General features: G+C 36.2%; 1 protein-coding gene across 5 annotated transcripts in view; it reads left to right on the top strand.

The window, feature by feature from the left end:
• The window catches only part of LOC139123202 (phosphatidylinositol 3,4,5-trisphosphate 3-phosphatase and dual-specificity protein phosphatase PTEN-like), a 64921-nt gene that overhangs the window by 25368 nt on the left and 24718 nt on the right, over window positions 1-14835 (top strand). The window lies entirely within an intron of this gene.

Raw genomic sequence — 14835 nt, 5'->3', positions numbered from 1 at the left:
CAGTGGGTAGGATACTGGAATGTGACTAGGCCATCGTAGTGGAGTCACTATCAGAGGATGATGAGTTTGACTCCCTAGTACAGTGTTGTTTCCTTGATCAAGGCAGTATTCCCATTGGGTGGCTGAATAAATAGACCCCTTAAGTTGCTGTGAATAGTGAGAATCCATAATCAGATAGTAACCTTCCGAGCACGCTGCACATCAGCAGCACTTTACCCTTCATTGCTCAATTCTCGGTACCTTTACGTAATACTGTCTTGCAACCTAGGTGAGTTTGCAACCTAGGTGAGTCATAAAAGTCTCAGGCGGTTGACTGTATTTTCAAAATGGCAGATTTTCCATATGTAAAACACATCACATTACAGAAGTCAAAGTAAAGTTATACAGGAATTTCATACTAGAGATGCCTAAAAGTTGAAAACATGCATGAATTTTGCTAGTTTGGGGAATAAACAGGACTTTTTGCCACAAAAATGATTGCATTTGTGTTAAAGGTATTTATCAGATCACCATCCCAAACTCTTGCTATGGTGAGAAGTCGACTTTTTCCCTCCATGCATTTCAATATTATGCAGTTTGACCCCTTAGCACAGGACAAAAGCTATTTAAGTTAGCAAGTTTGAAGTAATGTGTGATGGCTACTTCACCCTGTACATTGACTTCTCACCTGTTGAGTGATGGATTGAACAAAAAAGTGCATTTCTATTTTCTTTTGTGTATTTTAAATCTTTGTAGAGAAAGATTTTAAAAATTTGGATATTTTGTACCAGTACATACAATTGTTCAGTCAGGAGGTAATGAACTTCACCCTTAAGTGTTCCTCCTCGGAAAGTTTTTGCAAAAGTGAGTGTCAAAAGGAATTCTTTTACCATGGCCCCTGCCTAATTTGTGTTGGGCTATTGATGGTAGAATGTACATACATCTACCTTTGATTTCTTATGATAGCGATAGTAAAGTAACTGAAACAGTAATCCCCAAATTATGAACAACAGAGTAACATTACAACAGAGTAACATAACAACAGAGCAGCACAACAACAGAGCAACATAACAATAGAGTAACACAACAACAGAGTAACACAACAACAGAGCAACACAACAACAGAGCAACAACAACAGAATAACACAACAACAGAGTAACAAAACAACAGAGTAACACAACAACAGAGTTACACAACAACAGAGCAACGTACCAACAGTAACACTACAACAGAGTAACACATCAACAGAGTAACAACAGAATAAGACTACAACAGAGCAACACCACAATAGAGCAACACAGCAGCAGAGTAACACTACAACAGAGCAACACAACAGAGCAACACTACAACAGTCACATAACAACAGAGAAACACAACAGAGCAATGCAACAACAGAGCAACACAACAACAGTAACATAACAGTAACACTTCAACAGAGTTACACAATAACAGCAACACAACAACAGAGAAACACAACAACAGAGAAACAACAACAGAGCAACACTATAACAGAGACACTCAACAACAGAGCAACACAACAGCAACACTACTATAGTAACATAACAGAGTAAGACAGCAACAGAGTAGCACAACAACAGAGCAACACAACCGAATTACACAACAACAGAGTAACATGGCAGAGCAATAGACAACATTTCATAACGTGTTCTTTTTGTGAGGACATTAGATTTGAGTTGCATACAGATCTGTCGAACCAATACACAATGAATTCCCCATAACATCCGATCCAATTTCATTCAAGGATAACGTGACAGTACCTCAATATGCAAAACAATTCATTTTTGAAATGTATTCAGTGGTTTCAAAAATTTGATGTAATTTCTTAGTTTTTTAGTCCCCACGGACACCGTCCGGGGGGACTTATAGGTTTGGTCATGTCCGTGCGTGCGTGCGTCCGTGCGTGCGTCCGTTCACGCAGATATCTCAGAGATGCCTGGAGCAATTTCATTCAAACTTGGTACAAGGATTACTTCATATGTCATACAGATGCACGTCGATTTGTTTTGTGATGCGATCCAATATGGCTGTCAGGCGGCCATTTTATTAAGATTTTTTCATGTACAGAGCCATAACTCAGGCATGTTTCAACTGATTTTATTAAAAGTTGGTACAAGGACATTGACCAATGTCATAGATATGCACGTCAATTTTTTTGTGATACGATCCAATATGGCCGCCATGCAGCCATTTTGTTACGATTTTTTCATGTACAGAGCCATTACTCAGGCATGTTTCAACAGATTTTATTCAAAGTTGGTACAAGGACATTGACCAATGTCATAGCTATACACATCAATTTGTTTTGTGATACAATCCAATATGGCCGCTCTGCGGCCATTTTGTTACGATTTTTTCATGTACAGAGCCATAACTCAGGCATAACTCAACCGATTTATTCAAACTTGGTACAAGGATATTGACCTATGTCATGCACATGCACATGCACATTGATTTGTTTTGTGATACGATCCAATATGGCCGCCGTCTGGCCATTTTATTACATTTTTTCATGTCCAGAACCATAACTCAGACATGTATCAAGTGAATTCAAAGTTGGTACAAGGAGATTGACCAATGTCATACATATGCATGTTAATTTGTTTTGTGATACAATCCAATATGGCTGCTGTGCGGCCATTTTGTTATGATTTTTTCATGTACAAGCCATAACTCAGGCATATCTTAACCAATTTTAATCAAATTTGCTACAAGGACATTGACCTATGTCATACATATGCACATTTATTTGTTTTGTGATACGATCCAATATGGCCACCGTGTGGCCATTTTATTACGATTTTTCCATGTCCTGAACTACAACTCACACATGTATCAAGCGAATTTATTCAAAAGTATTTTTATCACAGACCTAATGAAGAGGACTCTATCCTCTCTGAGGACCTGTAATCAAAGTACCCATTAACAAGTGGGGACTGTGTCATCAACGATGACTTGTTTTGAATGATTCGTGTATGTCCCCTCACCTGTAGTTCACACATGCCTGAATTGACTTTTGTTCAGACTCGTAACAAAAGACAGTATGCATTGATATGCATCTATATGCATGTTTTAATATTTTGTGACCCAATTCAATATAGTCAAATGACGTCCCTTTTATTGTGATTTTGTTTGCGTGTCATGAGCTACTACTCAGACACACCTGGACCTATTCGACTTAAAGTATGGATATAAAGTATGCATATGTTTTTTGATAGAAGAGGAAATTGATGTGAATTTTATGTATTGAAATTGATTACAGTAATCTTACTGGTCTGACATATTGTAGAGGAACTGATAAAGTTTGCTGTATGGGGCATTCTAAGGTCAAAGTTATGAGTTTATTGATAGTTATCAGGAATTTAATGTGAAGGAGGAAATTTGTTTTTCAAGTGCATGCAGCAATCTCAGACAGTTGATAAAGAGGTCTGACGTTGTGTGTCCCTAATAATATTGTTGTGAATAACACATGCATAGCCTATGTCTGAACAACTAAAAAGTAGGACAAAGTGAGTGATATGCATTGCACCACTCAAATCAAATGACCTTCAAAACAAGACCCACAAGTAATAGATAAAAAATGTACTGTACACAATTTAGAGTCCTAACCAGCCAGCCTCTGAGGTGCATTGTACTTAAATTCTGCTAATTATTCTCCTCCAAGCCTTGTGGGGACCATGTGCAGTTAAAACACAGGCACAGCAAATGAAATTCATTGAATTTGCCCCCAAACCCCTTCCCTTTGACAAATGTTTGAAAGAAATAAAATCAGATGGTGAATTATGATCTGAAAATTCCCAGAATATGATCAATTGCTCTAACAGGATGTTGAAACTTGACGCTGCTGGTGGCTTGTTAAAGTGACAAAGTTGGCCATTTTTCATGAATTTTGTATGATACGAGATAGTACTTATATTGTTTGACATGTTGAAAGATACCGAATGAATGAGTGACCATGCATATATTCGACTTCGGTTTTAGACAAATTAAATGAAACCAATATCTTTCGAAAATGAATTAATGGTCATAACCATTATTCATTTTTGCGATGGTTTCATTAATTGTGTGTAAAACCGAGGTTGAATATATGCATGGTCACCCATTCATTCAATATCTTTCAACATGTCAAACAATATAAGTACTATCTCGTATCATACAAAATTCTTGAAAATGGCCGACTTTGTCCCATTAAACAAGAAATATGTCAAAACAAAATGTGAAAGAGGATTAATAATGTGCATGTGCAGTTTCCATCAATAAACTTTGCCATATAGTTCAAATTAACACACAAAATTCAAAATACGGCTTTAAACCACTCCTGTTAATGTAGGGAGTTTCATAAGTTTTGCCCATGTTTTTATCATACATGGCTCATTACGACTTGAGTTTACTTTTGATGTTGCTTTGCTGTATAATATATCCCAAACAGTCAGGTTTTGACTGTGAAAAGGTCCAAAGTAGATCAGGTGTGTAATACTGAAAAATATTGCCCATTTGTGAGGGCGCTGTCTTCCATACATTGAGCCCAAAATGGAGGTATAGGTAGGATAAGCAAGTAAATATCTCTTATGTGCTCCATAGCCTTGCATAGAGTCCCCCTTCCTGTAATAAGTGTATGTGATGATACTAACAGTAGTGTTTAAAGGCTTCACAAACCCATTTGCGCACATGTACTGTACTTCATCCAATGTTACTCTTTGATAATTACAAATAGAGTGATTAGTAATTTGATTCACAGAGGTTGTGCTTGTTTTGTCGTCAGTCCAATACCTGTTTCAGTGTCAAGATTATACAAACGAGCTGAAAAAACCAGGCTAATGAAAGGATCAATGAGGTCAATGTGTAAAGACGTAATTCTCTTTCAGTCACCAATTATCCAGAACACAAGCTAAACTCATTTGATACTGAAACAATCACATTTTGAAGATAAAAGCAAAATTGAATTTTCCCAGCAACATTTTACAGCAGTTAACAAGTTTAAAATGTGTGTCAATTTATCAAACCGTTTATGTAAACCAAATCTATGTACATGTGGTGTATAGATTTTGACCTAGGGGGAGTAGCATTGTTAAAAATATGATGTCTGATGTTTTCTGTCTGCAAATGCTCCATCAATTCACTTTCTTTGGTGTCATGTTGTCAACAGATCTTTACATCCAGAAATTTGAAAGAATGAAGGAACTTGTTCATTTCAAATATCAGTGAATACCACTGATCGTACAGTTTTCACATTTGATGTGTAGCTTTGTACGGATGCCCTTTGACAAAATTAGCATGAAGTATGTAGATGTTTTAGAATTTATTTGTACATTTGTTGCTCAATTTTCTTTTTTTTTGAAAAATGTTTACGAAGTGATCAAAGTTGGTTGGAGGTTCCGAGGGATGACCTCAGTCAGTTTTGTTCAAATGATGGTGAAATTGCAATATGCAAATATTTTTGGCTTATCTTCCATTTTGATCAAAATATCTATTTGTAACATACAGCTAGTCAATAGCTTCTTCATCTTATATGTTGCTTCTTTAGGATACAATCATTGAGTTTTGTGAATATTAGCTCTGATTTGTATTTACGAGTATTTTTCGCTTCTATTTGCACATTACAACACAATTATCATTCCCATTGGATGAAATACCATAATCATGATTTTGTGGCCAATTTTGTGTGAAATATTCTTGGTATCTTCAGTCAAATTTATTTGCCTTGACATGAACTTTTTGTAAAATGTTGTATTTCTGACATTTTTTTGTCAAAAGATCATTTGACAGTCATTTCAGTTGCTGATGTATTGACTTTTCAGATGTAGTGCAACTATTCTGTGCTATTTGATGTGGCTTTTGACAAGGAACAAACAGCGGAGCGTTATATCGGGCACTTTGTTCCTTTTATTTTGCATTACATGGTGTACTACAACTAGCATAGAGTTGTTTGTTTGGTCTTTAGAGATTATTTATGTGGTTCTGGTATTCATTTGATCATCCACCACCTCAGCTAGAAGACGTCAATGGAAGTTCATGGATGTTTTGCTGCAAGTAGTGAAACAGAAATATCAGGGGTTATGAAGTAGGCAAATTTATGCAACCTACATTTTAATTCTGTGTGGTCACATGGTGTAACTTAGAGATTTTAGCTCTAATATTCCAATGATGTCTCCCAGAGCAAATGAAAAATATTTTCTCTGTATTTGGAAGAAAGAAAGGTCAGAGAAGACTTACAATTTTCGGTGTTTCATGATTTTGCATATGTGCAAATGTGAAATGTATAAAATATCTTCAGTTATGGTTCCTTGGCTGCACTGGAGCGAGATGGTTAAAAACCTAAATAAGTTGATGCAAGTATCTGAAATTAGAATTACTGCGGGTGAATTATGACCAATTTTGATGTAATATTCAAAATATACTTAGTGCAATTATTGATGTTATAGAATGGCGTGAAATGTTAGGCAGGTAAAGCCTTTGTCATATCGATCCAAAAACTAGAATATCATGTGTCAGCTCTCAGGCTGTCTGTTGTTATGACAAATAACAGCAAAAACATGTAAAATTATGATCAATGTCTTTTGGTTGGTAATCAAACTGCTGTGGTTTGAGTTTGTGCTGTCTTAGAGTTCACACCATGACGACTTCATTCCAACTTGACATTTCTACACCTGTCTCCAATCAGAACTCTTCCTAAGTTTTACCCAAGCCACATTTCATCATCACACTTGTGTCCGTTTTTGACGCGCTGAAAACAAGCCAGAGAAGTGCACTTTGTAGATTGTGTGCAAATGTTATGTCGAACTCTTCACAGAGAGAAAGGTCGATCGACTCCACTCCTCAACAAAATCTTGCCAAACAATTTCTTTCCCGCTATAGAACCCATCTCATGTAGTATATAGCAATCCAGTTTAACAAGTGGAAACGCCACAAATGCACTCTTTAGGTTAATTGGTTCATCTCATCGCGTTGTGATTCACAAAGATCAATTTTAGTATGGTACATACACTGCTTCTCTATAACAGTGTGACAAAAGCACTTGTTTGCTACACCGCGGAAATCTGTTCTGAGTTCCCGTTTAAGGTAGAACGCGCCTTGGGGACAGATATTTTGGCTTTCAAATTTATAAATTCTATTCTGATCTACCACTTGTGGGGGCTCATTTTAAAGTTCTAGGTGTACCGTAGGAAAAGTTTTCACCGTCATATTTTTTTGAAAATAGAAATTTTGTTTTTTTCCATAGAGTTGACACAGGTATGGGGGCCATTTTGAATTTCAAATGTTGGGAAATCTTTGGTAATTTGTCTCTCTAATACCAAATTTTGCACGGTGACCCCTGCTTTGTATTCTTGATTTGATAGAATGGTCCAAAGTTTCATTGAGGAAAGTTTGAGTTCGAAAGTTTAAGTCTTTCACTTTTGGGGGCGCATACTTCCTTAAATTGTATCCTGCAGGGGCAGAAATAATCAATGCGATGTTCAGTCAACTTCTGATTTAACTGATGTATAATAGACTAAGTAATAGTGAGTAGATCTTGAGTGAAATTCTTGCTAGGTTTGGCATTGCAAAGTTGAAAGGTGTTGTTTGCTAAGAGTTTGTCCTTTCACTTTCACAAAACCTAGAAGCTACATGTAGTTCACTGCAATGTATCATGGCTTTTCATCGGCAGTTAGCTAAAACCATGGAGATATTCTGGAAAGGACATGAATCAACTTTAGTTAAATCACTTCATCCCCATGTAGGGGTTAGACCAAACCACTGTCACTCACGGGTACAACTACATGATTGGAACGACCCTGGACAAACCTCTTCACCCCAGTGTACAGAGTAGACTACATGTACACCTACTGCCACACCCCCCTCCCCTCCCAACCCCCGGGCACATCATTGCAACAATCCTTGGCTAATCTCTACATCCTTATGCACACGCTGTAGACTGCTTGATTCACACACAAAGGCATGAGCACTCTGTTTCAACCAGCCAAGTCAAACTATATATCTGTGTACAGGTTAGAACACACTACTTCCGTGCAGTGACATAACTTTACAGTGGTTCAACTACCACTCCTCTGTGAACATGTCCGATCTCACATTTCAACCACAACTTCCCCACACACAGATCAACCAATTTCATCACTCAAGGACGGTTCCACAACTTCAGCCCTTTATACAAATCCTGCTGCACCGTAACAGTTCCCACCCTCGAGTACAACAATCACTGTTCTTGTGGACAGGGCTAACTTTTGAATCTGTTCACTGTGTTCAGGGCCATCCTTACTGTCCTTTAAGGTAGTATGCACCTCAAAAATGAAAACAACAGAGCTTTGCTGAAACTTTCCTGAATGAAACTTTCAACCATTCTCTTACCAAATAAAGAACAAAAATCAGGGATCTCTGTGCAAATTTTGGAACTAGAGAACAAATTACCTGACATTTCAGAATATTTGAAATTCAAAATGGCCGCCATCCCTATGTTAACTCCTGGGAAAAAATAAAATTTTAGATTTTTGAAAAGCTAAGATGGTGAAAATATTTCTTACTCCAAGAGCTTTTTTTTTTTCATTTTAGAGCCCCATAAGTTGTAAATCAGAAAAGAATTGTCAAAATTTTAGAGGTCAAATAGCTGTACCTGTCAAATGTCAGGCACATTCTACCCTAATGAAGAGGCATATTCCTAACAGAATATTTCAAATAGAATGCAAATTGTTTCAATTTATTTAAGATTCAATGGAAAACAAAGGCTTTCAAGTGTTAATATGATAGATACACGCATAGAACAACTTGGCTTAACACGACAGAAATATGCCTTTTTAGCTACTATAGACTATAGTCTATAGAAGCTAATGGGATGGGTATCCGTCCGGCGTCCGTCGTCAGTCTGTATGTATGTATGTATGTATGTCCGTTTGTGAGGCGTCCGTCCACTCAAATATCTTGAGAACCGCAGTACTTACTGATTTGATATTTGTTGTGTAGATGAAAAATATGATTTTGAGAAACTAGTTTTTTTGATTTTTTGATATTGTTGAAAATAGGCAAATTAATGCCAAAAAAGGTGTTTTTGGTAAAAAATCTTCTTCTTCATAACCGCTGGTCAGACAGCTTTGTTATTTGGTATACAGGTCCCTAAGGATAACCCAACTTAGATTTGTTCAAATGTGATGAAATATGCAAATGTGTATTTTTAAGGAATTTTTTGTCATTTTTGGTCAAAGTTTGACTTACATTGTATGTAATTCTTGTACTGTATAAACCCTATCAATTCACCCAGAAAACAATAATGAATATGATTTTAAATAATTGAATTAATTAGGAAATCATCAAAGCCAAAATAATTTTAGTGTGGAATTATCAGAAAGTTCAACTTTTTTTGACAGTTCATAGTGAATTGAGGATTAAAACATGTAAAGGCAACTTTCCTGAATCCCAACTTTGATATATTCTGAACCACCATTTATGTTATCTAAAAGAAATTGTTCATAATAGTTTGTCATGATAGGGTGGTCAAATAAATAGAGATAGAGAAAGTTCTAATTTCCATTTATGGTTGACTTGGTAAGGATAAAATAAGATAACTTTTTGAGGAAAAAATAGAGTGGTCAATTAAAAGAGTGGTCAAAGTGATAGGGTTTTTATGGTAAAGCTGGGCTGTAAGATTCCTAATGTGCTATTTATAGCAATTATGCAATCTGTGTAAACAGTGCAATGAAAGTGTAACATTAACATGATTCCTTATGATGCTTTTGATGACCTTGAACTTCTTAAGTTTCAAACATTTGTCTCTTCAGTGTGCTTTCTCTGAGTACGTACAGTCTCAACTTATTCAACAGAACTTACTTAAAATGTTAATTTGAAAGTTAAAATGTGCTTGGTTAATAGAATGAAAATACTGATATTAAAAGATAACCAGCTCAAGATTCTTTATAACCTGACAGATACACTGTGGGCAAAATGGCCTCTATATTGTTCACTCAAAGTGTGACAATTTTTGCCGCACATACGCTGAATGAGCGTAAAGAGAGCCAAATCAAGCTTCCGCGTTATGTTGAAAACTTCGCCGAATTTCCTAGCCGCACAGCTAAATATTCAGGAAGAGATGCAGATTCCATTTCCTCATATGTTTCTCTGTCCATTATGATATTTCAGCAATAATTTCATGAAGGAATTCTTAAAATACCGAAGCGAAAATACTCTATGCGAAAATAGGCGAAAACACGGCCAACAGCACAAACGATCGTAAACTCGTCATTTCATAAAATAAGAGGGAAATTTAAAAAACTAAAACCATAGAGTTTCAGTTAACCTTCATGAGATGCTTAATCTCAAATATTGTGAGAAATAACAGCGAAATGAAAAATTTAAACCAACGGGTTTTTCAGATGTATTTTTCATTTTACGATGTGCCGAATAATCTCGATTCCCATAGAAAACAATGGCGTTTATGCGCGTCCGATCGACCGAACACATTGCAAACTTCTCGCCGGTTCAAATTTTTCAATTCTGAACCAATGATGATGAAAATTGGCACAGTGATCCTTTGACTAATAAGCAAAAATCGTATCGTTTTAGATTTTTGAATTTCTTCGTAAAATTTGTTTTATTGCCATTCTATTTATTCTGATCACTGAAATATACTGTTGCCGTCAACAATATGGCGATCTGACGGCGTTTACATGTGCAGAACAAGGGTCTGAAATTGACGCAAATTAATCAGCAAGTGTCTCCTAAATTGTACAGACCAAATACCTGTCAAGTTGTTGTCTTTTATACAAAATGTGGGTGAATATGAACCATGAACATCGCAGTAAATTGGTAAAAATAACACGAAACGGAAGCGAACTGGTGTAGAGTCTCCACTGTGAACGTGTAGTGAACGTTATCGATCGATATTCTTTTGTTGCAAATTGATACAATGTTGTGTTGCATACCCGCGGATCGCATGGCGCCAAACTTGTCCAAAGAGCGCCAAAATATGCTGAGACATAAAAGTATCACCAAAACTAAACAAATTGTCTTCGATTCAATTTGAGTGGAAGAAAACAACCGATACGTTGATTTTATGGTACATAAGTCAATATATACGGGCTGTCATGGAAGATTCATGACGTAACCTGAAAATACGAGCGACAGGCGAGCAGATTTCGATCGATATTTTATTGAAATGAAATTGATACAATGTTCGCTGTCGTCACTAGCAACCAGCCTAAAGCGTTGTCCGGCGAGGGCGCTGCACTGAACAATTTTGGCCCTTTTTGCCCATAGTGATATGCTGTTTTTTTTATGACGTAAATCTTGATTTAAGCAAGTCTTGTTTACTTTAATTAGAATGTAATTAACTCTCCTTTATTTGCTATTATAGACTAATATACCGGTAGTCTGTTGAAATATGCAAATCTGTATTTTTACGGAATTTTTTTCCCTTTTTGGTCAGGTCATCCTGAAAGGAGCTATCAAAGATATCCACCTTCTTCATCAATACATGTGTCACAAAAGGTTATTCTCTACATAACACAGCAGAGCTCTGTCAACTGTTGAGTCGCTTGTTTTTTCAAAACCGCTGGTCAGACAGCTTTAATATTTGGTTTACATGTCCCTAGGATGACCTTAGTGAGATAATTTCATACAGTCAGGAAATACTTAATTTTGTATCCATGTCTATAGTAGCTTCAGGGACTTTGGCCCTATGTTTAAAGACTGGCTCTATGACAACATCCCTGTTCACAATTCTCCACCATACTAATTACTATAACTACACAAAGTACAACAGCTACTGTCTCTATGAATAGGGATAGATCTTTCATCATCATGCTGTTCAGTGTTTTGATAAAAGATCAGTAGCTTTAACTTTTGATGTGTTTTTTACTAATTTTGTTTTGTGAGTCAATTACAAGTTCTTATTCTATCTACTCCACAAAATATGTTGAAGCACCTCCTTTTTAGCTTGCTAACACAACTTCTCTAAGTGTAGAATGCATTGTTATTGTTTACATTTGAATTCTGTTCAAGACCAGAATTCACCTGTCAACAGTAACAATGCAGTTTACATAATATGTACAGGCTTAGTTTACAAGCTGAATACTGTGTATCTCCTCATTCTTGTGTATCTCAACATACATGTACTTTTAGGAGTGGAACAAGAAACTGAAGTTGACATTAGAAACAATGTAGTGAAAAATACAATTTACTGTCCTGTTCAGGGGATTTCCCTGGGTATATCAATGCAATTATTTGAAGTGATATTAGAAATAATACTGGGCATCCTAAACCACATATGCAAATTTCCAAACTTCAACAAAAGACACTGCTGATGAGATCCAAGCATATATCTTCCAGGATGTAGAAAACAACCGTTGGCTAAAATTTACCGGTTTAAAAAATCATTAGTTTAGCATAAAAAAGGCATTTTGCATGAAGTTAGTGTGCTTACACACTTCTTACAACATAAAACCACCTATACTGTCATTTTGGCCGCCTGTAACCCAAATTTTCTACATCCTTGCTGCTCCTGCACCAAACTCAACATATCTGTGTTACCATCTTTCCTGAACACATCAATTCCAATCACACTACCAGTATAGATATTATTTAGAGATTCAAATAGACTCTCCCTGTACATTGGCCAGTGGCCATCATCGTTGAGATGAAGTGATGTGACTAAAGGGATACATTTCCTGATTTGGTACAGTAGTGATTCTTTATGCCACAGACTAAGAAAGGTGTGAAGCAAAATAGTTACATTGTACCGTATCATACTTGCAGATATATAGGTAACAGGGATAAATTTTCAGAAATTCTGAGTCTTTAGTCAGACCTGTGTATAAATACACCTGATTATTTCATGACTTTACTCTATCTAATTTGCAACTAGGTAGTTTATAAGCTTTTGTCACCTGTTAAATTTTAATCCTGTTTTTTCTCTGAAATTTGGTTTGAAGCTTTTTAGCCAGATGCCTCTTTTGACCATTTTGAATTCATTATGTCTGACTACTCTGTCTAAAAAATTGCAGTTCACATTATTTGTTGTGTCCAGATACAAAATTTAACGGGAATGCGATTGTGAGTTGGAAAAAAGTAGGTCACTCAATGGCACCTCTCAGAATAGTGCACTTCATTACTTTGTTTCTATTTCATTTCTGAAAGTAGGTCAGGTGAGCGATATGCAGGGCAGATATATTATGGATTTCTGATCAATAGTGTGTGTACATTTCCAAGATGCCGCTGTGGGTGCTTGATGCAGTCTAGGGTTTCTGTAATGTAAGCTCTTTTGTCCAAAGATTTGACTTGCAAGGAAATTTTCTCTTCCTTTGTATATCATCAGGGGAGGTGGAGTAAATGTTATTTCTTTTTGTGATTTTTAAGTAAAAGCCTGACCGATGATAAAATTGTAGGATATTGTGGATATGTAGGTGGATTTTTATGTCTGACAAGCAAAAGATGAATATGAAAAGTGCATTTTTATTCAGTCTAGCTTTTCCTTCAATTTGACAATGGCTTGATACTTTCAGTTCATGTGTTTGCAGGTGTAGTTTCACATTGGCAGACCGAGCCTTTTAGTTCGCTGTAATTTGTAGCTGTATGAAAAAACCCAGACGGTTCAATCGATTTCCAGTCCTAACTTTAGATATTATCTGAATTACAAGCCAGTATTTCTGCAAGACTCAAGTTGCTATAACAAGTTATACTCTGGAAGAGACTAACAGGGCCAGTAACTGCAACTTTTGATGATTTCATCGCTATTTTTGTCTTCAACCCTCTTCCTGCCAGAAAGTATCACTTCCTCACCAACCAAGTCAGTAAAAAGCGGTATTGAGCCAAAACATGACGTATTTTCACCCACTTGGCTTGGTCTGTTATAGCATCTTTAGTCCAAAAAAATCAACTTTACAGTATCTATGTTTTTAACAGCCTTCAAATGTACAGTATTATGTTGAAATACACCATATGGAATACGTTGTGTTTCATTAATTTTAACCATCTTGACCTGATGGTGAATTATGGACTTGGCAGGAAAAGGGTTAAGGTACTCTGCACCTCAAAAGTGAAAGACTTTAACTTTTGTTTGAACTTTCCTCAATGAAACTTTTGACCATTCTCTTACCAAATCGAGAATAAAAATCAGAAGCGCAAACTTTCGTACTACAGAGACAAATAACCCAAGATTTCCCGGTATTTGAAATTCAAAATGGCCGCCATCCCTGTGTTAACTCTATGGCAAAAAAAAAAAAATTTTCAATGTTCGAAAGACTAAGATTGTGAAAACTTTTCTTTCATCTAGATCTTTAAAATGAGCCCCACAAGTGGTAGATTAGAAGACAATTGATAAAATTTGAAAGCCCAAATTTCTGTCCCTGAGACGTGTTCTACCTTAATGTAAATGACATTTTCAAGTACTACTCCCCAAACCATACTGAGATACACAAGGGCTATCTCTGAAATAGTATTTGGTATACATGGTCCAAATTATCTTAATTATTTGATTTAATGTAGCGTGCATGTCAAAATTGAAAAATTTAAACTTTGCTCAAAATTTCCTTCAACCATTCTCTCTCAAAAGAATAAAAATTACGAGTTACCGTGCAACCTTTGGTACAAGAGAAACAAATTGACCAAAAATTTACCAATATTTGAAAAACAGAATGGCCGCCATTCCTGTTTTAAGTCTGTACAGAAAGATGAACTTTTCGATTTTCACAAAAATAATAAGACCTTTGAAACTTTTTTTATTCCAGAAGCTTTATAATGAGCCCAAACAAGCTGCAGTCTAGGAAACTATTACAAAAGTTCCAGACTCTGATTATCTATCCCCCAGGCGCTTTCTACTGTGTATAGGGCTGTTCACAGTTTACGTCACTGTTCTCTCA

The sequence above is a fragment of the Ptychodera flava genome, chromosome 22, assembly GCF_041260155.1.
Source record: "Ptychodera flava strain L36383 chromosome 22, AS_Pfla_20210202, whole genome shotgun sequence".
In the NCBI taxonomy this organism is placed as follows: domain Eukaryota; kingdom Metazoa; phylum Hemichordata; class Enteropneusta; family Ptychoderidae; genus Ptychodera; species Ptychodera flava.
This window is presented reverse-complemented; position numbering and strand designations above follow the sequence as displayed.